Source organism: Stenella coeruleoalba (genome assembly GCF_951394435.1).
Source record: "Stenella coeruleoalba genome assembly, chromosome: 16".
In the NCBI taxonomy this organism is placed as follows: Eukaryota; Metazoa; Chordata; class Mammalia; order Artiodactyla; family Delphinidae; genus Stenella; species Stenella coeruleoalba.
The window spans coordinates 75,451,643-75,475,722 of record NC_137162.1 but is presented as its reverse complement, the minus strand read 5'-3'; the positions used below and the strand labels follow the sequence as shown (position 1 = coordinate 75,475,722).

The following is a 24,080-nucleotide window of genomic DNA, read 5'->3' as shown; positions in this document are numbered from 1 at the left end:
ATTTATTGTTAATAGCAATAAAAGTGGTTCTTTCTTGTCTCTAGGTGTGTTTCTGCTAGCATGTGGGGCCATCAGGAAATCCAGACTTTCTGCCCTTTAATGAGGAGAGTTGGTTGTTTCTGCCACCCTCCCTTATGGCTCAGTCTGATGAGGGTCTCTAAATGGTCATGTGTCCTAATCTACACGTCCCTGCTGGACGTCTCACAGGATGCTTTGGAAGTGCTTAGCATCCTTTCCTTAGTACTTTCTGCCACATCAGTGTTCCCCAGGTTATGATAGATACATATGAAATGTCACTCGCATCTCATGGAAAAACCGAGTGTTTTGTTGTTATTGTTAACCGAGAAATACAATGAGAATTGAGGCTGGAACTTTAACAAATTTACTTACTTTCTTCACACTAGGATTGGGTTCCTTTTTCCACTTTAGAATTAACATATTCCTTCCACCTGGATCTTTAAATGTCCTTCTACTCGCATTTTTTCCCCAGAAGTGTCTTTAAGCTTTCCAGTGCCATGCTCTCTCTGCTGCCTTCGACCATTTTTTCCTCTTTGCAGAAAGAAGATTTTTTTTAATCCCCTCCGTGTCCCTTCCATGCTTAGGCTTCAGCACATGCTAATCACAGCTCTTCCTCTGTGGGTATTGCTCCTTGAATTTTCTCCTGATCATTAGCAGTCTATTTATCATTCCACATGGATGGCTAATAGGTACCTCGGTCCTAAGATGCTCCAGACCGACCTCTTGATTTTCTTTCCCAAACCTGCTCTTCCCTCACTGCCTTCTTGTCTCCCTCACTAATTCTCTGCACTTACCACCTACTCCTCTTCTCTTGGCTCACGCCTGTGGCCACACTGGCCTCCTTGCTGTTCCTCCAACACGGAACACACTCCAGACACACTGGAGGCCCTTGCTTCTGCTTGAAAGGCAACCCTCCAGGCTGTTCATGGTTGGTTTCTGTACACCCTCCAGGTCTGCTCAAAGGTATCTTCCAGGTTCACACTTCCCAGGACACACTGTTTAACATGACAGTTCCTCTGTCTATTTCTCTTGTCCCCTTCTCTGCTTTATTTCTCTCTGTAGCACTTATTTCCAAGAGTCATAATATATATTTTATCTATACATTTGTGAACTGTGTCCCTACAATCCAACTAAAATGTAACCTCCATGAGGGCAGGGATTTTTTTTTGTCCACTGCACCTGGCAGAGTGCTTGTCACATTTTAGGCTCTCTGTACGTATTTTTGAATGAAGTTGTGAAAGAATGAAACTACAATTTAGGTCTACCTTGGGAGTGTAGACTCTAATCTTAATGGGAAAATGACCATTTATGGATGTGTTTTAGTGAAGCAAAATCCTTGATCAGACATTTACAGCTGTCTCAGCCAAACTAAAGAAACACCCAAGCTTGGGACCATGCACAAAGGATTTAGCCTAGGGCTGGAGTGGCAAATGTATTTGCTTACATGGCAACTTGTGTTTGAAGGCATCCAGAGAAACTCCTGGTGTAGGGGCAGGCATACTATGATTGTGCCTGGGTGTAAGATTAAGAAATGGGAACAGTTGGTTGTATTGGTTTTTAGATTAGATTCTAATTATTCTAATGATAATATTCAAATACAAAAACAGTTGAGAATAAGTTTTAAAGATAATATGAAGGCTCAGTGCCATTCGGTCTCAATGGCATTTTATTGAATTTCTCAATAAACCATTTTTATAGGAGTCCAGGACTAAGATGAACTAAAAAGAAAAGTGATGAAAACTTATTACCTGTGTCAGAAAAAAAATCAAACCCAGATTTTCTGCCTTTTGGTGAATTCCAAGGTCAGCACAATTTATCCTTATAATAATTATGTGACAAAAATGATACTTGATGACAAAAAATTAAGGTAATAAAATGGTAAAAAAAAAAAGAGTATTTGTTCCTGAGGGGTAACTGGCTGCCTGTGATTGTAAACAAAAGTAGGGTGCTAGAATATTTATAGTAGTTTCATCTAGTTTAGTGGAATCAGTTTGTAGTATCCAGCAGATATGTTTTGAATAGCGGCAAAAGTTGATTTCATGTGCAGACTTACATCTTCTCTGCTCAAAATCCAGCCTCCGAATCGTGACTGGGAATTAAATGTCCACAAGACATGTAAAAAAGTTCTGGCTTTGCCATATTGATAATTCATTTTGTTGCAGGAAGGGGGACCCCTTCCAGGGCCCAAGAGTGGGCTCTTGTCTAACAGTTGGAAATGAATTGTCCGAGGAGACACACGTGCTGACAAAGCAAAAGACTTTATTGGGAAGGGGTGCCTGGGCAGAGAGCAGCAGAGTAAGGGAACCCAGGGGAATTGATCTGCCACCTGGCTCGCAGTCTCAGGTTTTATGGTGATGGGGTTAGTTTCCAGGTTGTCTCTGGCCAATCAGTCTGATGCAGGGTCCTTCCTGGTGGCACACGCAACTGCTCAGCCAAGATGGATTCCAGTGAGAAGGATTCTGGGAGTTTGGTAGGACATCTGGACTGGTGTCTTCTCTCTCTTTTCGACCTTTCCCAAATTCCTACGGTTGGTGGTATCTTGTTAGTTCTGCGTTCCTTACCAGGACCTCTTATTGTCAGGTAACTCATGCAGGTGGTTACTATGGTGCCTAGCCAGGGCAGGTGGTTTCAGTCAGTGGTTCCCCTAACAATTTCATTCTCAATACTGATTAGGAAGACCAGAGAAAAACTTTTCCTGGCTTCTCATGGAAGGGATTTTACCCTTGCACCCAGAGAGCTGCATCTCTTAAGCCGTGAGGGAACTCATATGGTTAAACAGCTGCACTTGGCTACCCACCTTTGGCTTTTGGTCAGTGCAAGTCATTGTATATCTCATCCAATGTCCTCTACTTTTCTATCTAATGAGGCCAAGCTAACTTAATGGAGAGGGTATCATTCTTTTTTCCAAATTTGTGAAGGATTGCCTGTTGGCACATGTAATTCATCTTTATCTTCTCTCCTTTCACCATTTGTTTTATCTTGGCAGGAGAACTTTTCTGTTATACACACAATTCCACTTGGAAAAATAGATTGAATCAAGCAAAACAAAACAAGAATAACATTGTCTTACTCATTTCACTTCCTCTCTCTTAAATAGCTTGGCTTCCATGTGAAGATATTGCTTAATTCCTACACCTTTATTTTATATTTGCATGCAGACTGTTAACACACCATTTTCCTTTTATTGTGTAGTCCTAGTTAAACTGTTCTTTTCTTGAGAAAGAAATTATCTTTTATTGTTTGTTTGTGTAGGCACTGTTCTAATACTTTAACATGGGCATTTACCTTTTTCCTTTTTCTCACTATTAAAACTGTGAGGTAGAAATTATTATTCCCATTTTACAGATGAGGAAATGGAAGATCAAGAGGTTAGCTAATTTGCTCAACAACACAGAGTTAATAAGTCCCGCATCTGGGATTTAAACAGAAGTCTATGTTTCTTAACATTACCATGCAGCCAGTTTCAATAGAAACATCAGTTAATCTAATGGCTTTTAGGAAAGACTACAAATGAGACTAAAAGTTAGTAGAATGATTTAAATCCTTGCAGTTTTACTTTCTAAATAAATTTTCAATCCAGCTTATCTCCATTCCTATCACCATTACTCTCATTCTAATTCCTTCTTTTTCTTTTTGCGGTACGCGGGCCTCTCACTGTTGTGGCCTCTCCCGTTGCGGAGCACAGGCTCCGGACGCGCAGGCTCAGCAGCCATGGCTCACGGGCCCAGCTGCTCTGTGGCATGTGGGATCTTCCCGGACCGGGGCACGAACCCGTGTCCCCTGCATCAGCAGGCAGACTCTCAACCAATGCGCCACCAGGGAAGCCCCTCTAATTCCTTCTTAATGGGGCTTTGTGTTTTGTCTTTTTCGATCAAATTTGCTCTTCCCACAGATACTAGACATATCTTTCAAATGTAAATCTGTTAGTATTATTCCCTTCCTTAAAATTCTCTGGTAATTTCCCTTCACCTACACTAGCAGTTTTCAAACTGTTGTTGCATGCAGGTGCTTTAGGGAGTCTGCAATTGCTCAATGACAATTTTAGTTTAAAATAGTTTTAATGTTCTATACCTTTTAAAAGATCAAAGTGTTGTAATAAAATTTATTTTTAACCCCTTGAAGTTGGTGTAGGATTAAGGGTCAGGCTACCACATAGCTGTTCATGATGCCTGCATATTAAGGGACACTAAAACTTCCCTAGTTAGAATAGGAGCTCTGTGATGCCAGTACACTTGGATTTCTATGAGAGACCCTTTCCATCATCAGCAAAATGTAAATGTGTTCTTCTTCCTCCAAAGTATTTAGTGCTCTAATACAAAACAAGGTAAATCAATAACAACAACAACAAAACCCTACAGTTTTCACTGATACTGACTTATCTTAAACATTTTGCAACTGCAAGGCTCAGTTCATGACCCAATCAAGTCCTGCTGCAAATTGCCATGACTGATCAAATATTCTGAATTATCAGTTCTTTTTTGTGGATAGGGAGCATTCTTTAATTTTTAGAGATAGCTGAGGTCTGTAGGTTTCTAATCCTCGAACTGTGCCCCAGCATAGAAAGTCTTATCAATAAAATGAAAGTGAGTCTTGGACTGCCACATGTAAAACCATCTGTTAGCAAGAAATTACAAAAAGTTGTACTGTCACTTCTGAAGACTTGAAGTCTCTGCTCTGTATCCTTACACTTTACATAAAACATTCGCTCAAGACAGATGTGACAGCATTATAGCAGCAAAATTCAGCTAAAGTTTAGATTAGGGAGAGGAACTATTTCTCTGATTAATTTGCTACAGACACTTCTACTTCTGAATCCTAAGTCCAGGGCTCTGATCCATAATGTGTAGGACACTGGGATCAATGGATTCTTGAAAGGGTGGAATCTTAAAAATTTCTAGTTAACGACATATCTTGGAAAATGTTAAGATCCGGTATGCTAATTAACACATCCTCATAGTAGATAAAGACAGTAGCGATATTTGGATTGTGAATTTCTGAATAATAGGCTTTTATACCATAACTAAAACTGGAGTTGTTAACTAGCCACCTCTGAGATACAGAGTAAAACTCAACCTGAACACCAGCCCCCTAAAATAAATAAGTGGGATCCAAAAAATCCATTTGTGTAATATGGAGGTGATCTTGGGGTATGGGACCTAAGGAATATGTGGGATGCTGCCTGATCCTCCAAATAGAAAGGAATATTGTCCAATATCAGAACAAGGGCTGGACAAAGGATGGGAGGCAGTCACTGGTCAATTCATACTTAAATGGGAGTTTTCATGGGATATTTTATTTTATATATCAAACTGTGTTGAAGTATTACAGGATAAATTACAAACCACATAAGGCGACCTTACTACCAATCAAATGAAATTCCTGCCAAGACTCCCCTGAAGTTGACTGTCCCAGTAACCATGAGCTCTAACCTAAGTAATCTGTTGCCCACTAGTCCTCATTTTGATATTTATTTATTTGGGAAAGATAATATTTATTTTTATGGGAACAAGTGATTTATTACCTCTAAAATTTAAAAATCTTTAATATATTTTAGGAAAATGTTTGAATTAGAAAATTACAAAAGAATATCAAAGAGAAAATAAGAATAATAGGATAGTAGGAGATGTGTTTTCACATAAATGGCAGAAAAACCTTAATTATATTTTAAAGAAAACTTTGAGAATTATTAGTCCCTGTTCTTCATGAATATGAGCAACCAGTGTTATCTAGTAGGGAGTGATGAACAACCTGAAAAATAATCCCAGACGTTATTTTCGATGTACACAGATTCTTTATTTTTCATCAAATGTAGCTGGTATCAACTTTAGTCCATAGATCCTCAGGAGAAATGTAGCTTATAGGCTACAAACAGAGACTCAGGAGGCAGGCTGTCTGGATTTGAAACCTGGTTCTGCTCTTTATTTACTGTATGATTCCATTATTTAATCTCACTTTTTCTTGATCCCTCATGCATAAAGTAGGGGTAATACTAGTACAGTCAACCCTTGAATAATGCAGGTTTGAAGTGCAGAGATGCACTTACACGCGGATATTTTTCAATGGTAAGTACTATGTGTGTAGTACTGTATGTACTGTATGTACTACATACACTTGGTTAATTCGTGTATGTGGAGGAACCTCTGTTACAGAGGGTCGACTATAAATTATGCTTGGATTAAACCCCTCCTTGTTCAAGGTCAACTGTAACTATTCTTTGGGTTGATATGAAGATACAATGACTTGAATGTGTAAAGTGATATGACTATTGCCTGGCCCACAGTAAATGTTTGAAATTAAGATTTTTTATTCAACATCTGAACTCTCTTCTGTGCTTTGATTACTTATCCACCAAATTGCCCTCTCTAGAAAGGTTCAAGGGTCTTATAGAGTATACTGAAGTTTCGAGGACCAAGTCCTTCTGAAACTCAGTCCCTCTTGGTAATAGCTGGTATGTAGTCAGAGTAACAGTGTCCCAGGAAGTAAGCTGTTTCTCTTCCTTTGCACCAACCTCAGGCATTTTTCCATTGTGGCCAGAGAAGAGGTCACCTAAATGCCAAACTTCTCAGGTTACCAATCAACTATGTCTCTCTGATGTCCAGTGAATTCCCTAGGATATTGTGGAAAGAAAACGTTGAGACCCTGCTATTCATAGAATACATAATATTCCCATTCCCTTCTGAGTTTCAAGGGAAATCCTCTGGGATCTCTTTCCTCCATGATTGACTGACATCTACCTTCTAAACCCTGGGCACAGTCTCATTCCCTGTCGGCCACCATTGCTTACCCTCCTACTACAGAAGCTCAGGGGAAACAGCCTCCTCCTCTCCATCCTCTGAGAGCCAGGAATGGGCTCAGGACCTGAGCTCAGCTAAAAACACATTCATGACTGGGGTGGGTTCGGAATCACCCACAACAGCTGCTGCCATGTCCCACAGTGGAGAGAGGGGTGTCCTGCAGTGAATGAATGCATCCTGGGCAGAGTGTTCCTGCTGAAGGTGGCGTTGCCCTTTTTCCTTATTTTGGAACTTGAAGGTTTGTCTTTGTTTCTGTGTGTTTTCTAGGCTGGGTTTTCCACCCTCTTGTCAATTCTGGGAACCCCCGTACCTTCCAGTAATTTCTTCCTTTTGCTTAAGTACCTAGCTTTGGATTTTCTTACTTGCTAATAAAAAATTTCGGATACAAAGAAACACATTATTTCCTGAATGAAAACTAACTTCCTAATGCCCCCGCCACTGCCATTAATAAATGTTAAGCAAGTATTTAAAGGTTATTGTTGAAAGGCTACCAAATCCTTGGCCTGTCCTGGGGGCTAACCTGAATGACTGACCCCTGGTCAGCTTATTACCTGTGCTTCAGGTTTGCTAGTGTTCAGGCTGTCTCTTTTTCCATTCAGATCTCAGAATAATGCTTCTTTTGCCACTTCTGTCTAATAAAAGTTGTTGAATGACTATTTGCAGACTTTTCTGTCTATGATTTAAGACTTTTTTTGGCTAATATACAACTAAAATTAAATTTAGAAATATATTATATGCTAATGGTGAGACTTTGGGGGTTTATTGGATTGGCCTCATTGCACTTAATGCCTGACTATAAACTGATGTCACCAACTGTAGCTTGTATAATTATGCTAATAAGATGCTGTGTTTTCATCTTTTTATATATTAGATCTCCAGGTAGATATTATTTGAATAAAGGGTTATTCTACTTCAAAAGATTGAAAAGCAATGCCCTGCAGAATATGCTTCAAATTATTTACCATAGGCTTATAAGGCCCTCTATGATCTGGGCCCAACGCACCTCTTTGTCTTCATTTCTGTCTATGTAATGACTCATTTTGTAAACATTCTGACAACCGCTAAGCTTGTAGGCCTACTTCTTCCCTCCTACACAATGCATTGTTTTTGCCTCCTGTTTTCTAATCTGCCTGCAAAGCTTTCTCCTTTCCTGTGAGTTGGTTAAGTCCTACTAGCCCTTAAGACTAACCCTTAGCAATAGTGCCCTCCCCACACACATCCCTTTGGCTGGTTTAGGATCCCTTAAAAGGTGGCTTCCTTATACCACATGGAAAGGGAGCTTCTTCACAGTGTGTCCTCATTGGCTGTGCTTTGCATTGGTTTTCCTGTCTGCCTTAGTGGAAGGAGAGCTCCTTGAAGGTAGAGAAACACTAAGCTTGGCCCCTAACAGAGATTCTGTGATGTTTTGCTTTATAATAAGAAATGTATACGTATTTGGTCTTCATTCCATTTCTGGCACAAAGCAACTAAACTTTCCTAAGTGACAAGAGTACTAGGAGCATCTTTTGTGGGCATATTTGGTCTTTGGCCCCAGTTCCTGACACAGGGCTCCTAAACCTCTTGTAATTTCCTGGGTGATAGAATTACTTCTAACGAGGTGACTCTGGGTGGGCTCCTGGATGGTCCTGGATGAGGGCTGGTCACCAGAAAGACCAAGCCCTGATTAGAAGCTTGGACTTTTCAGCCCTGCCCCCCATTCTCTTGAGAAGGAAGAGAGGCTGGAAATGGAGTTGCTGATTGATCATGCCTATGTGCTGGAGCCACTGTGTTTCTTTTCCTTTGTAAACCTTTTTTTTTGTTTGTTTGCTGTTTTTGTTCATCTTGGTGCTGTTTGTGTGTGTGTGTGTATATGTGTATCTGGATGCTTGTAGCATTTCAGTTTTCTCTTAGGAATTCAAAATTCCTAACTGTGTGTGTGTGTGTGTGTGTGTGTGTGTGTGTGTGTGTGTGTGTGTGTGTGTGTGTGTGTGTGTGTGTGTGTGTGTGTGTGTGTGTGTTTTCCCATAATGTTTTCCTCAGCTCTGGAAGTTTGTCATATATAGTTTGCTTGATTATTCATTCCCATTCTTTTTTCTTTCTATATGCTGTTTAATGGTTGTTGGCTTGCCTAGATTGGACAAGCACATATTTTATCTATTCTCTCTATATTTTATCTTTTCACTTTCCCATAGTTTTAATACAGTTGATCTTCACAAATTTAGTTTCTAGAAATATACATTTCATTCTTGAATTACTATTGAGTTATGACATTTCTCAATCATACTTTTTACTTCCAAGAACTCTTCTTGCGGCTACATTGCCTTTCTATCTTTGTAACTTGCTCTTGTTTTTACCACTGCAGTTCTCTTGGATCTGAGAATACTAATTAGATACTTTCAAAATTCTCTCTTATTTTTTCAGTAGCTCTGTTTTCTTTGGTGGATTTTCTCTCATTTTAGAGAATGAAATTATCATTTCTGGCAGCTATTTTCCTCATGTGCCCAGGGTTGTATAACGATTGTTCATATTTTTTTAAAAAGTGAAAGGGTAGCTGCTAGTTTTGGTTGTTGATGTTGGTTCCTCCAGGGTTCCTGTGGCCCAGGGATGATTTCTCCTGCAGGTGGCCACAAATCTCCACTTCCTTAGTGCACTGTCTGTATTTGACTGAAGCCTGACATGGTGGTGATGGCAACAGCTCAGGGAAGAGGATTCAGCACCCAGCTATTCTGCATTCAGACGTTTTATGGAGTCCCTGGAGAACTGATTTCTTTTACCCCTAAAAGTTCAGTTAATTGACTATGCACTATTTACTGATTGACTTAATTCCCTAGCTATTTGGGGTTTTTTTCCACATAAAAAAAAGATTTATTTTAAATGCACATAAAATACATTTAGAATAAGTCTAAACTTTTAGCATTTAAGTACTGTAAAACAAACACAGAGGAGCTTTTAGGATGTATAGTCTCCGTTCTGTCCAAAAAGCCGGTACAAAAAGCTTTTTTTTACAGTTATTGATCATAACCTCATTGCCTTAAATTTCTAGATTTTCCATTTTGAATTCTTCTCTTTTTGAAGACTGGAGCCACTCCATCTGCCACAACTCCAAGAAAAGTGTCTGTTTTTTCTTTAAAAACCACTTTGGGTTCCCCACCAGCATCAGCCTCTGAAGTTGATACATATTCATTTTCAGTGCTTGGAGGTTCCAAATCTACCTCCTCATGGGACTCAACTTATTGAATTTCTTGCCTTTCTCCATATGGGTTTGATTTTTCATGAGCTTTGGGTTTTTCTTCATTTGGACCTGATGAATTCTTACCTTGGGTATTTTTTTTTCTTTCTGTGTTTCTGCTTCAGTTCCTTTATCACTATTTTTATTTTTTTCCTTAAACTTTATTTTTAGCTTTTGTGTTTCTGTAGAGACTTCTCCTTTTTTCCCCCTTTGTCTGCTTCCTGTTCCCCATCAGAATCACTATGTGAATCTGATGATTTGGACTCTTCTAGGGTGCCAAGTGACTTCTCATTGACTTTACTAGAAAGCAGATCGCCAGAGTGTGGAATGAAATCATCAGGTTTCTCCCATCCGGATTGCCCTGTTTCTGTATTATAATAATAGGTATAACCATCTTTGCTTAAACCTTTTACCCAAACAGTCTTCACTTTCGTCTTTTTTAAGTTTCCTTGAAATCCTTCAGGTTTCTCCCACTGAGATGCTCCTGTGATAAGATCATAATAGTAATGGTAACCCTCAGAGGTTATGCCTTCTACCCATCTGCCCCTTTCAGGGCCCCTTTTCTTGCTGCTGATTTGATGCAGAGGTGGGTGGGATAGTGCTGGTTACTGGTGATATGCTTGGCTCTGAAATTTCTGACTCTAGGCCAAGCCTTTTCACATGCTCTCGGTATGCTTTCAGGGCAGCTGCCTCCATTGCAGCAAACTCCTTTGATGCCTTTTCTTCTTCCTTTGCCTTATCCAGGCTTTTCTGTTTAATCTCACTGATCCTCTTTGCCACATTTTCCTTATGATTCTTTCCTCTTGCATGAAATTCAATGCTAGGCCTATTGTCCACTCTCCAGCACTTGTAGTAATCACAGAATTTCTTTGGTTGTGACTTCCAGTAGTTTTCCATGACTGGACCAGCCGCTCCGCGGGTCGTCCTCAGGCCCAGCTGAGGCATGTGTTCCCCACTCGGGGCAAGTTGACGCCCAGCTCACCCAGAGCTCAGACACCTCCCTTCTTCCCTGGGTAGCTATTTGTAATGAAAAGGTAACTATGTACTGAATTCATATAAATAGAAATTATAAATAGAAATTCTAATAAATAAGAAAACTGTTGTATCTCTTCAGAATCATGATCCGTTGAAGTTTTAGTAATATCTTTGCATAAATAACCTATTCTTTTAATCATTGAAATTTCAAGTCCCTTCTGCTTACATCTTTTTAAGTATCTTAGCTATTCAGCAATTTACAATTTCATTGAATTTGCAGTCTAACAATAGGATATCAAATTAATCTCCACTGACATTTATTTGAAATTCCTTAAAACTACTTAATTGAAGAATTAGAAAATTTTCTTTCTACCTGTTCAGGTACATATTTCTATGTCTCTTCAATCAAGACTCACATGTGATGCACATTTCTTTTTAAAATATCCCTAGGAATTTTATATTTTGTATTTATTTTTAAAAAGTGATGTTTTTCCCATTATACATTGTAACTGGTTAAACATTTCCTGTTTCATATAATCATTTGCAGGTGTTCATCATACACAGTTTTTCCTTAATTCTGTTAGACTTTCAGGTAACTTTATTGTATTTTCTCACTTAAATAAGATGTATTTCAAACACAAAATAATATAATAAAGATTTGTACCCATCTCTTAAAATGATATTTTGTTACATTTATTTTTGGTATATAAAAAGTTATATAAACATAACTAAAAAATGTTAAAACCCCATCCATAGACACCCTCACAGAAGCACTCAGAATAATGTTTGATTAAACGTCTGAGTATCCCATGGCCCAGTCAAGTCGAGCTATATATTAACCAACACATAGAATCTATTTTTTCCTGTTTTATGTTTATCATCATATCTCATATAGACATCCACTTAACATCCTCCAGTAGTATGTCATGATTACTATTTGCTAATTGGAAAAAAATTATAAAATACTACTTCAGAAGAAAATATTAAAGACAAAGTATAAACTTCTACTTCTTGGGTTCTTTTTATGTGGCATTTGCACTTAATTTTAGTGGTAGAAAACCTTATCAGGGACATTCTGGTTTATAATTTAGAGCCTATCAAAAGATGTATTTCCTGTGAATAAGCCTCAGCTCACAAGGAAAACTGGGTGCATTTGGATTCCAACACAGAAAGTGGATGCAGGCAGGTTTAGATTTGACTCCTGACTCAACGTCCACTTTAGCCAATCATCCTTGGGCCTCAGAGAGACTCAATAAATTTTTTTTTTGATGGATAAATGAATCTATATAATTTAGCTTTCTATTTTAAATTAGGTTGAAAGTGTTGCAAAGATTAAATAAACTTAAATGTGAATATACAGAGACCCTGGCAGACAGTAATGGCTCAATAAATGGTAATAATAATTGTTGTTAGGGTGGTGGTAGCCTTTACTACTCTGAAGCTAACTTTGGCCATTCAACCTTAAGTAGTAGACTAGAATATCTGTGCTAGCATGAATGCCTGGGGATACTGAAAGCCTTATTCAAGTGAATTAAAAAAGTACACCTGTAATGTATTCCAATCAAGAGGTGTCATATATTTGAGCACTTAAGAATTTTTTGTGATAATGGTAAAAAGACAAGATAATTGATAGCCTGAAACATTTTCACAACTTGCATACATGCTTTAAAATGAAATAGGGCTGTTTTGGCCCTACGTGTATATATATATATTTTTATGAGTTTAAAATTTTGTGCTTAAAAGTAATTTAGTTAATATAGCAGTTAGCAGAAAGTATAGTAATAAAAAGAAGAAACTTATTATGGTAGAAAAAATGTATCTAAAATGAGACGATCAGATTGATTGCATTTTCTTAGAAGTAAGACTGGCTTATTTCTTCTGACACTGCTCCAAACCATTATGAGTTCAAATTCTGCTGGGGCAGTATTTGTCGGATATTTGTCAGAGTGCAAACTGAGAGACTGAAATGGAGAGTAGCCAGACCATACATAAAAATAGAATGCTAATCCACAGTCTGCATCAGCCAGTCCAGGATTAAGCCAAACCACCTCTGCAGCAATCAACCCCAAATAGAAGTTATCAGTAAGTGCCAGCTTCCCAAAGTTTTGCTTCCACTTCTAATTTACAGCCAACCAGAGAGAGCCACATATGATCCCCTAACCAATCGCTTAGAATGCCCCCCTTCTAAATTAGCCCACCTCCAGCGTCTGCATTGCCCACAACCTCCAATCACGGCAAACCTGAAACCTTCCATTTCTTTCCACTGTAAAGTCTTCTCACTGCTCCACCTGCCTTTTCAGTCTCTGCCAAGCACAAGCGGTGGTGACTGACTCTCTTGCTGTATAGCAAGCTCCGAATAAAGCTTGTATTCATTTGGGTGGGCTTCATTTATTCCCACAGGACAGAAGAAGAAACTTAACTTCCTATAAAGGACTATATAAAGTCATTTCATGTAAAGAACTCATATAATCATTCAATATAAAGGACTTCGAACAGTGAATAATATTAAAGATTTCCATGTGTCATGTTAATTAGTTACTACTATGTGATTTTGTTTACCTTAGTTTTATGATGCCCTCGTTATTTTATTGCTCTCGGTTCAACCACGTTATCTTAACTTTGTAATAGCTGGAGTGGCAAGTTTATTAGCTACTAAATTCTCAACCATTGTCAGCAGTTTTAAGTGTTATAATAATAATCTCAAAGATAGCTTATTACTGTAAGGCATGGATTGTGATCATTTTACCTGGAGCAGTTAATGTTTAATGGATACTTTCAACAGCTGGCCGTGTTTAGTTTTTAGAAAGCTTTTGAAGAAGGAATGGACTTAAAAGTATATGACTGCCTAGATATTAAAGACCTTCTTAGGCTGTATGCAGGAAGCATATTTAAAATTACTTCTCAACTAATAACATGACTGGTTAACTCACTGTACATGTAAACATTTATAATAACATTGAAATTGTTGTTGTGCTTGAGTATAACACTGGATTAATTTTAAATTGAATGGAAGTTCTAAACAAAGGCAATGAAAATACGAAATCCATGATGGGTATTCCTGTGGATTGAATTGTGTCTTCCCCCCCCAAATTCATATGTTGAGGCCCTAACCACCAGTGTGATGGCATTTAGAGGTGAGACTTTGGGGAGGTAATTATGTTTAGATGAGGACATGAGGATGGAGCAACCATGATGAGATTTGTATTCTTATAAGGAGGTAAAGAGACCAGAGCTCTCTTCATACAGTGAGACTGGCAAGGAAGAGAGCCTGCTCTGGGGAACAGAATTGGCTGACATGTTGACCTTGAACTTCCCAGCTTCCAGACTGTGAGAAATAAATTCCTGGCTTCTCAGTCTGTGTTTTTTTATTATGGCAGCTTGGGCTGACTAATAGATATTTCAAAAATTTACCAAATTATTCAGATATTTCAAATGTTCTGATTTTGACATTCTAATGAATGTTTCAGTTTTCATCCAATAATTTAGTTTATTGAATTTTTTATGAATGCCCCTTTTTTTTGCCTTAAGAGCAAACTCCTGCTAAAATTATTCAATTTGATTGGGCTGATTAAATTTAGATATTAAGATTACTGAAAACCATGAATCTTAAAAGATATTATTTGAATTAGATTCAATATAAAGTGTTAATAATCATGATTAGATAATGAGAAATTTCAGCAGAGTAATTGTTTTCTTTAATAATTAAGGCGTTTAAGGCAATACTGTTTTTTTCATTTATATTTTTGCTTGACTGTATAGGTTTTGGTATGATGTGTTTTTCTTTCTGTACCTTTGTAAATGGTGTGCATTTTCTATTTTGTTCCAAAAGTTATCATGCACTGTTGTTGCTTAATTTCTAAGTAGGTAAGATTATGTTGGTATGGTTTATGTTATTTCCAATTTCGTGCATTTTGTGATGAAAACGTAATATATGATTCTTTCTCTGGAATATACATCATATATGTGTGTATTCAACATTGTTTATCCAATTGCTTTCCTCCTTTTTTATTTATACTAATAAATCTGTTTCTCTATAGTTTTTCTCTTTATCTTAAAAAATGTTTTTAAAGCATTGAACAAGTTGTATTCATTTTTCCTGTAGCTCTTATTTCTTTAATAGTCATGACCTCTATCTTGCCTGTCATAGTTACACTCATGTTTCCCTGCTATACTTGGGGACAAGTCCTCAGCTATTCCCTCACAAGGACTGTGTCCCCTGCTCTCCAGCACCATTCTCCACAAGCTGAGCTCCTAAGAACATATTTACTGTCCTTTTCCACCACAATCTGAGACACTTTCTTTTTCTTTTCTTTTCTTTCTTTTTTTTTTTTTTGGCTGCACCACCACATGGCTTGCGGGATATTAGTTCCCCTACCAGGGATCGAACCCATGCCCCCTGCTGTGGAAGCACGGAGTCCTAACCACTGGACCGCCAGGGAATTCTCTCTTTCTTTTGTCTCTCCTTCACTACACCTTATCTCAGAGTTTTAATTAGGACAGTTTAATACTTTTAATCTCCGATTCTTTGTATATTTTTCCTCTCAATGACAAGAATTACTCTTCAATTTTGATAATTTACATCCATTTGATTTCAAGGATTTCTCCTCAATACTGAGCATCCTTATGATCATTTTTTTTTTTTTTTCCCCTGTACGCGGGCCTCTCACTGCTGTGGCCTCTCCCGTTGCGGAGCACAGGCTCCGGACGCGCAGGCTCAGCGGCCATGGCTCACGGGCCCAGCCGCTCTGCGGCATGTGGGATCTTCCCAGACTGGTGCACGAACCCATGTCCCCTGCATCGGCAGGCGGACTCTCAACCACTGCGCCACCAGGGAAGCCCCTTATGATCATTTTATTGCATTCCTACACAGTGTCTCTTTAATTTCGATCATATATATATGAAATAAGAGATTCATCCCACCCTACCCCCATTATTCTTCTTCTCTTTACCTTCCGGTCTCTTGAGGTTTTTCCCAGATACAATGTTATTGGTTAGATGCAGAACAGGACAGTGTATTTCCTGAAGTCTAGCATATCCACATATATCTTTCTTTCTTTCCACCCACTTCCTCTCATCAGAGGTTAGTATCTCTGCTAGGAATGGAATGACCAAGCTACAATTCTTACTTCTCAATATTCTGTAGGTGGTTTATACTGTCCTGTTGCCAATGTGGCAGATTACTTGCCTGTGGCTGGTCTGATCCTTTTTCCTTTTTTTCCTTTTTTAATTAATTTGTTTCTTCTCTGGAAGCTTGCGAGGGTCTTCACCTTTTAAGTTCTGGAATTTCTCCAAGCTTTTTTCAAAATCATTACCTTTGCCTGGGTTGCTTAGTGAATAATTTTCACCTGCAGGATCAGCTTTTTTCAGCTCAAGTTAGCATGTTTTAGTTCCTGTCCTCTATCTGTTTCTGTCCTTCCCTCCAGAACTTCTACAATTGGCATTTCCTCAGCTCTCTCCTCCAGCCCTCTAGTTTCCAGTATGGTTTTCTGTCTTTATATTTTTGGCTCTGTGCTTTAAGATATTTGTTACACTGTATCATCTAGACCACCAATCCTGATCTCACCTGTAACTGTCCTATTTTTCAACATCTACTGAATATCTTTAGATTTACATTTCTGTAAAGTCTTTTTGAACCATGCTTGAAACTCCCTAAATGCTCACTGTTATTCACGGCCTGGTCTGTCTCTTGTTTGATTGATTGATTGATTGATTTGGGGACTTAATCTAAGGTTACTTTTTTTCTCTCTCTCTTAGCTTGCTCATTTGTTGTAGATGTATTACTGAAACCACAATACTTCTAAGATGGGACTTGAACCCAGCCAAAACTTAGATTGGGAATCGAACCCATGGGCTGGGACTCAAATCCACCCACACCTCAGATTAAGGCTTGAACCCATGATCCCTGACTTAGGAGGGAACCCAAATCCACTGTATTTTAATTGAAACCGCTCACCTGGTGTCAGGATTTACTGAAGCTCAGGTTCTGTTGTCTCAGAAAGAATTCAGCATGAGGCAAAGTGATAGGCAAAGAGTGAGTTTATTAGCATAGGACACTTGTGAGAGAAACAAGCGGGCAGGCAAGGGAGCATCGCCCTGAGAACAACGAGGGCTACATTTTTATAATCCAAGGAAAAGTGGGGAGGGGAGAAGACCATCTTCTTCCTCTTTCTTCAGTAGATGTCAAGGCTTACATCATTAGTTCCTCCTTTGACCCTATACGGTTTAACCGGGACTGTCATGGTGCTATTTAAATCATAAGTATATTTAGTAGAAGGGTGGTACCACATATTAAAATATGGTAATTCATCCCAGGTTTTGGTATAATGTCCCCTTTCACCTAGTTTCTTTCCCCTTTCACATATATTTTTGTCTTGGCTACATGCAGAAATGCCACTCTTCAAGGACCATTGACTCCCTGACTTCATGTAACAGTATTCAGACCTCATATCTGTTGTCTTGTGTTTTAACTATCAGGATTTGTGGCTTGAGTGTGCCTGGTGCTTGGATGGACCTGATCTTCCTTCAGGGTAGTGTAGCTTGTTGCTAGGTTACTGGATTCTTTTCTTGAGTGGTCATTAGCTTCAACAGTCTCCCAAACTCCCGTACAATTCCCTCTCTGCCTTTAATCTCCTAGTGGGATTTCTAAACTATTTAATTATTCTACTCTATCCCTATCAGTACCATGGTTCTTTCCTTGTTTGTTGCCCTTCTGATCTTCTGGGGAACCTCCAGAGGAAATAGCCACATTTGTGGAAGAATTAACGGGATTCTACGGGCCAGTAGTTGATTAGCAGCAGGTTATCATTCCCCATTACAGCACAGAAGGTCCACATTTTCTTCTTTCATCTCTTCTTCCTCTCTTATCTGTAGAAGGGATTGAGACAACCATTTGGCTTCTCAGTTCTTTAGGATTGAGAAGACCAATCTCATATTGGCAGATGGAGTGCACAGAGCTACTTTCACTAGGATATACTATATGAAGAGTCTCTTTTTGGGTATCCCCAATACTGGTTTCCCGGTTCTTACATGGCGCAAATATGAGACAGTCCTGCACCAGTTATTGGTCAAGTACCTCTCATATATTCCAGGTACCAGAAGATACTTGACTCCAAAGAAGTAGATTGATAAGTTGGATCTAACTTGAATCAAATGCTCCAGTGTTTTGGTGGTATATACACTTTTATTTATGTGTCTTTCATTATATGAATGGCCTCTATTTATTGGTTTCCAGAGGAATCTTATTCATCCTCAGAGAACCAGTTCCTTTTTCTCCTTCCATGAAGCCTTTGCCTATCCACAGTGGTTTCTCCTCTGAATATCTCTTGTATTCACCCCCTATTCCTTTAATTTTACAGTTTGAAGACTTAATTTAGTTTCCTGCTTTAACAGTGCTTGCCACGTAGTAGTAAGTTAATACATATTCATCTAACAAACGAGTCTATGCTAACGTAAGTATATTTAATGCACGATCAAATATGGAAAATTAATATGTATCACAACATCTGGTACTGTACGATACTCTTCATAAGCAAAAAAGAGTATCTGTAGATTATTTTGTAAGAAGCAGATAGTGACTGATCACTGGGAGTCTTTTCTTTTAGTGCTACTTCTCCTATCAATTTATTTCTATAATTTTACTAAAATATCCATTGGCAAAATGTATAGCCAAAAGGTGTTGAAACCATCTAAGATCAAATACTGTGTCTTACTCCTCTGTTTTATGGCCAGACCCTACTCAGGGTAGGTTTCTGATTGACAAATGTTACTGTGCGTAAGAATAACCCAGAGGCCCTGTTAAATGAAGGTTCATTTCCCCCCCTTCTTGAAAGTCTAATTCAGTAGATGTGAGGTGGATCTCAAATACCTGCATCTTTAAAAAGCACCCTAGGAGGGGCTTCCCTGGTGGCGCTGTGGTTGAGAGTCTGCCTGCCAATGCGGGGGACGCGGATTCGTGTCCCGGTCCGGGAGGATCCCAGATGCCGCGGAGCGGCTGGGCCCGTGAGCCATGGCCGCTGAGCCTGCGCGTCCGGAGCCTGTGCTCCGCAACGGGAGAGGCCACAGCAGTGAGAGGCCCGTGTACCGCAAAAAAAAAAAAAAGCATCCTAGGTGATTCTGAATTAGGTAGGTCACCCAAAACCAACACTTGGAGACAACACTGGTTAAATGCCTCAATGAATATTGGTTGAAATGAATTAATTCATCTAAGGAGTTTCATCATTTCATAATGCATTATTCTTTAAGAGATGATCTAAAGATTTCTTCCCTTAAAAGTGATTTTTTTTAATATTTAATTTCTCTATTTATGAAAATATAACTGACTGAATTCCCAAGTGAAATATGTCAGGTGACTGATGTTGAGAAATTTTATGGAAAGCTGTAAAGGAAAAAGAGCAATATGAAATGTCCAGAACAGACAGATACAGAGTCAGAAAGTAGATTGGTGGTTTCCAGAGGCTGGGAGGAGGGAGGAATGGAGAGTGACTATTTATGAGTATGGAGTTTTGGGGAATGAAAATGTTCTAAAATTAGATAGTGATGGTGGAACGGCTCTGTGAATATACTAAAAACCGCTGAATTGTGCACTTTAAAAGGGTGAGTTTTATGGTATGTGAGTTATAATTCACATACTATTTGTATATTCTCAATAATGCTATTATTACAAAAGAAAATGAGTAAGTCTAGTAAATTATATAAAGATTAAAAAATAAAATGGAAGAACAAATGAACAACCATGCGCTTACGTCTACCTCTTTTTAGTTGTAAAGCTGAGACCTTTGCAGAAGGCATTCTTATAAAGAACTCTTATGGGTCTGAAGGGAATTTTGTATTCCAATCTGATTGTGAAGGTTTCTTAACAAACTGTCAGTAGAGCTCAAATATTAAATGAGATTATGCACATTGTGATCAGAAGGAAGAATTGCATTTACCATGTAAATAAGCCAAAAGTGCATTGAGTGCATGTGCGCGCGCGCGCGCGCACACACACACACACACACACACACACACACACACACGTGTCGTGTGTTCTCGTGGTCCTGTAGAGAAATATGGAAACAGAAAAATCCCATCCAGTTTATCTGTGTAAAGATAAAAACTGAAGTCAGTTTCTTAAAACTTTACTATTTCCTTTTGGTTTATCTGATTTTTATCTAGTCTCTTAAAAGGTAAGAATCTACCTTCCTTTCCTGGTTTGCCCTTAGCATTAACCAGAAGATTCAGAAACCCATAACTTTTCTTGTATCTTGACAATGAGTGGCAGAAAGAGCAGAAAGGAAGGATGTTTTCAAGCAAGGATTGAGCAAAGGTAACAATTTTCCTTTGTTACCAGGCATCTTCACTGACACGGAGAGTTTTTTTTCTTTCTTTTTTGTGAATTTGAGAGACAGCAACTGTAGAAAAAGGGCTAGACATTCTTTGAGATTTATCTTTTTTCAAAATTGGTAATAAATGTTCAAAAGATGCCACAAGCCAACCAAAATTATGAGTGACAGAGAGAGACATGCTAGATTTCTTTTTAAAGTTTGTTCAGCTATTTTTCCTGTTGTAAAGATGGGACTGATGTCTTCTGATCTCTTTTTATGACTGAGCTGAAATAAGAAATATCAAGATTTATTAAATAACCAACATATTTGGATGGGAAGAACAACATAGGTAATATTTATCTTATTCATTATTACAATTTTACTTTAAGGTCATATAGTTTTCAAGTGATCCCATCAGTATAGTAAATTGAATTTGTAGAGCCCACACAACCAGTTTAGTTAAATTAATCCCCAAATCTCAAACACTGACATTTTGATACTGTTTGAAATTTCCAGCTTAATTAAATAGACCTTCCAAAATAAGAGGATAATTCCCTTGCTTCATTTGATACTTTATACACACACACATATAGCTTATCACATAGTTTTCAAAATATTTAAAATAACACCCTCTAGTTTATATTTATTCCAAGGTTTCTATAACCTATCGCAGTTTCTGTTTCTATACAACAGAGCAAAAATTAACTTATTTCACTGTATGGTCATGAAGAACAGCTGGTAACCTTGACTGCCAAACACCCCACAGCTAGAAGCTGCTAAAGACGGCTTTGATGGTACAGGTTGTAACTTCCAACCCGACACATAATACACTCTCTCTGCTGAATAAATGCCTGTGTTCTTATTCATAATTATACTCAGTTCTGTTAGCGACATTTTTAATACCCACCCGGATTCACTGGAGATTTGATTTGATGTTCAATTCTTAAATTATCAGCAGTAACCTCAAACTAAAAAGTGCAGGCTGAGTAGAAAAGTCATAACCAAAACTAAATTTTACATCTGCCTTGTAGAGTGTCACCCCAGTCATCAGACTCTGGTAGTTCCTCTGGCACTACATCTTCTCTCTCATCCAAGGTAATTGCCCATCTGCTCCCACATCTTTTGATCCAAAATGACAGATATGGGATTTTTAAAAGCTATACACTGCTATAGTTTCTATATACAGTGCACTTATCTAGACGGAGTAAGATATACACTGTAGTCTGGTCTGGGAACCACTGTTTACTTTTAGATCCCGCACACAAAAAAGAAATGGGTGGAGTTTGCTTTTTTATCGTTTTTAGTCTGAGTGTGCTAAGAAAGACTCCCTTGACGCAAAGATAGTAGAGAGCTAGACTCAGACATTATGTGTTTCCGTTTTCACATTTGTTGATGGGCATGTAAGAGGTACACAAAAGTGACAGACAACAGTCATTTGTGGAATGACAATTATTTTTATGTTTATAGTCTAATAGCAAACAGTGTCTCAGCAGATTTTGACATGGAGTATTATGGAGGCAGGAGTGATACTTAACACACTTCATAATCTTAAAATTAGGAAAAGTTTTGAGTAGACCACCTAGAAGAACACCAGCCTTTGATTCACTGGCTGCCTACGAGATGGGTACAGTGGATTTAACACTTGGATACTTGCTATATTTAGTCATCTCTGAAACTGCATATAATTGCTTTGGCATGTAATTCCTGCTTTTTTGGTCAAAAGATATACTACTCTTTTGGGATAAATGTATATAATGGTTTAGCCATTTTACTAATATCATCAGTAAGAAGCTAATCCTAGAAAAATCATTTTGGTGATAGTATAACTAAAAAAATAAAAGGTTCCAAAAAAGAAGATAAAGTAGTTTGAAGGAAAACAGCTCTGTTGTTTTGTTGGGTAGAACAAGAATGTCAAGGAAACTACTTGATAATATTTGTGAATTGTTCTAACTCTAAGTTACACCTATATAACATATCAGAAAATTTTATTTGTAATCTTTATTACCCTCACCTTTCTCAATTCTCCCCTCTACTAAGGAGGGTAAGCCCTGGAAACTTACTCAGACATACTTTCCAGCAGTATTCCACATAGATTTTATTAACAAGAGACATTTGGCATTTGAGAAGCTATTAATCTCCAGCTTCTACGTGGTGCCTGATTAGATTAATCAATCCTATTCTGGAATCCAAAGCATCACATAGAACGTGTGAAACGAGAGGGTAAGTAGGCTCCTCCTCCCGGATATTTACATCACACCAATAACGTATTTTCAGAAATTGTGAGCTTATGTTCTGAATAGGTAGATACACTTGTTTTCTGTAAGATCCTTGAAAATTCAAGTGAACCTAGTGGAGGAGGGAAGCTCTAGAATTGCCTAAGGTAGTCAGAATTTAACAAGTGCCTGAGGGAATCTGACTTTCTACCTTGAGCTTATACTATCCCAGGAAATGAAAATATAGCTGGAATCCTAATTAAAGATGACTCCTGACAGCTGTTCATAAGCAAGAGTTTATTTTAGTTTCTGATAACAGAAACTGTAAAAGTAAAGTGACAACATTTTTGTTTGAGACTGTCACTTAAAACTTTGCTACTAAAGCGGATCAGATATGCTACCCTCAAATATGCCACACTGGAATGTGGATTACTGTGAGCTGAAGGCAATTGAGAATTGACAGATTCAGAAGGAAGTCTTCTTGGGGCTTCCCTTATCTTACTAAAAGCAGAAACTTCTGAGAAATAAAGACTGCCATAAATCCCCTCTCCAGGGGAACTTTATGGCCATGGAGAAGACAGAGTCAGTACTGAGATGATTCTGCACAAACAAAATAAACAACCTTAAAAAAATAACCCTTATCTTCCATTAACTTCCCCATATATTTACCTTCCCACAACTTATTGTCCCTAGAAGCCCAAGCCGCCTTTCTTTTATTTAGTCACTTCTTCAGAATATATCACTGTTTGTTAAAATGGTATGTAAGCTCTCATGTCTAACCATCTCTTTGGATTTTCACTTCTTTTCTGTGAAGTCCCCGTACATTAAAAAAAAATTAACATCAGTGAAATTTGTATGCCTTTTCTCCTGTTAATCTTTTGTCAATTTAATTTGTAGACTTCAGTCATTAAATCTAAAATGGCATAGGAAATGTTTTCTTTTCCTACATTACCTCCATAGAAAAAAAGTGACTAATAATATTTTCCCCTTTTGCAAGACAAAAAATTATAAGATGAGACAAAGTGACTTTCAGGCTTTTGATGGAGTTGGGAATAAAATTATTCATGAAATGTGGAAAGTAAGCTTATTTTCTAAGTCCCTAGTTAGTTGACTCAAGAATCCAATCTTGACCCTATAATCCTTATTCCATAAATTCTCATTTCTAGATTTTTATGGATTGGGATAAAGTCATGGCTGCCCAGGGCTTACTTATTCTGCTATTGCAACTCAGTGCAAGGTATAATATAGTGATAGAAGGGGAATACTGTTGGACATATTTTTAGTGCCAATTCAGATCTGATATGAAATTTTAATTCTGATGTTCATTAATGTATTTTGCATGACTTATTTTATTGTTTTTCCTGTAAAACATAATTTTAAAAAAGATTTTGCTTCTATTATGGCCAATTACAGTAACCAATCAACTTTGAAAACACAAATCAACCCAAACTTAAATAATGGCTGAGTGGATTTTTTAGGATATTTGTATATTTAAAGCTTTCTATATTTATTGCTGTCTATAAGGTAGAAGTAAGCATTGTCTGCTCAAATACTCTGTCAAGTTTTTTTT

The 24,080-nt window shown here is 38.0% G+C and overlaps 1 long non-coding RNA gene and 1 pseudogene across 3 annotated transcripts in view; one reads left to right on the top strand and one right to left on the bottom strand.

The window, feature by feature from the left end:
- Positions 1 to 24,080, top strand: part of LOC307175208 — a 367,514-nt gene that overhangs the window by 71,887 nt on the left and 271,547 nt on the right. The window lies entirely within an intron of this gene.
- LOC307175289 (WW domain-binding protein 4-like) lies at positions 9,313 to 11,028 on the bottom strand (annotated as a pseudogene). Its single transcript has one exon. The product of its transcript is annotated as a WW domain-binding protein 4-like (transcript).